The sequence below is a fragment of the Coenobita brevimanus genome, chromosome 2, assembly GCF_032717465.1.
Source record: "Coenobita brevimanus isolate Jiangsu-jjx chromosome 2, ASM3271746v2, whole genome shotgun sequence".
NCBI classification, from domain to species: domain Eukaryota; kingdom Metazoa; phylum Arthropoda; class Malacostraca; order Decapoda; family Coenobitidae; genus Coenobita; species Coenobita brevimanus.
In genome coordinates this window covers 40,059,666-40,061,444 of record NC_136955.1, presented here as the reverse complement: position 1 = coordinate 40,061,444, position 1,779 = coordinate 40,059,666, and positions in this window count along the sequence as shown.

Here is a 1,779-nt window from a genome sequence, read left to right as displayed (position 1 = left end):
CTTGTAAGAAGGACGCGCAAATGAAGCCATAGGGGACAAAGAGCTGACAATCCTGCTCTGAACAACAGAAAGGACGACTTACTCTACTATAACGGTAGAAGGGGGACAGAGGCAGAACACGCTCGTGACCAAACATGCAGCATACTGTGCGTTAAAAATTACACAAAGGATGATGAAATCATAGGCTATGTAACACAACATACTTCCCCACTTACATTACACCCGTTTCCACCTTAAACTACACTTTACATATTTAGGTGCCTTATTTATTCCACTTAGCGTCAGAATATTGCACCAAAATACCCTCGCAATGAATGTTTCGACTAATATTCATACACTTACATACTAATTTTCCACTTATAATACACCCGTTTCCACTTGTATACTCCTATTTACATATTTACGGGCCTTATTTATTCCTCTGAGCATCAGAAAATCGCATCTATATACACTTGCTACGAATATTTTGACTTAGAATAAATTTCTGCACTTACAAAACTTTCAACTTATATTACACCCGTTTGCAATTTTCATACTAATATTTACATATTTACGGGCCTTATTTATTCCACTGAGAGTCAGAAAAGCCATCTACATACACATGCTGGGAAGGTTTGCACTTAGAAAATATTTATGCCCTTACAGATTTTTCCACTTATAATACACCGGTTTCCACTTCCACACTACTGTTTACAGATCTATGGGCCTTATAATTACACTGAGCGTCTGTTTGTTGCATTTCTTTCAGAGTATCAGCATCATATCGCATTCAAACCATATCAGAAGTGCATCAAGGTGTGATACTGAAACAAGGGCGAATGCAGAAACCCACGTCACACTCAATGCACTGGAAGCAGGTGTCTTTTCCCTGAGTGGTGGGTCTCACCCGGGAATTGCTACACACATGACACCTGCGTTGGGGCCTAGGTCTATTTGGCTGGAGAGGTATAGGAGTGGGGAAATGGCAGGCGGATATTCTCAGGGGAGTTTGGGCGGTATGGGCAGTGAGTGTGCGGTGGTAGGGCCTTTTAACCACATACTGGGCAAAAATCTCACATGTAAGCTCCCTCACAAACCCTTCAAAGGTTTCCTGTACTCCTGTCGTCATGGATTGCAGGTAGTGGCAATTCAGGGCAGTTGTATCTAGCAGGTGAAAGAAGAGCTTCTTGTACCACTTCATCATGGTCCTGGCACACTCGACAGTGGATATCAAGGAGTCTGACTGGTCCACCAGGAGCATGTTGATGTAATCGAGGACACACTCAGGTTTCCATATGTGGCACCTGTTCTCGCTCCGGTAATCCATGGACTCTGTACAGTGCATCAAGGAGCGGTGAACCTTGGACAAGAGGTTGACTTCTCTATTGTGGTTCCACATTGTTGCTAGTATATTGTTCGCCTGGAAGAAGACAACCTCATTTCTGTCAAGTTTCTGCCCCACCTTGACCATGTGATGCCGGTTCACCTTGACAGTACCACAGATTCCCGTGTCATGCCTGTGTAGATAACGAGCGAGAAGAGGGCTAGTGTACCAGCTGTCCAGTTAAAGGATGTGACCACGATGAAGGCAGTCTTCTATCATTGTCTTTACCACTGCTCCAGACAGTCCAATACTCCGATCTTCTATTATGTCTGTCTGTGCACCAGTGTACAAGACTATGTCTTGCACATAACCAGTCCTACAGTCACACATAACAAAGATCTTGAACCCAAAACGGTGCCTTTTGCCGGGTATTTACTGCTGAAATGAAATATTGCCTCTTCACAACACGAGACTCT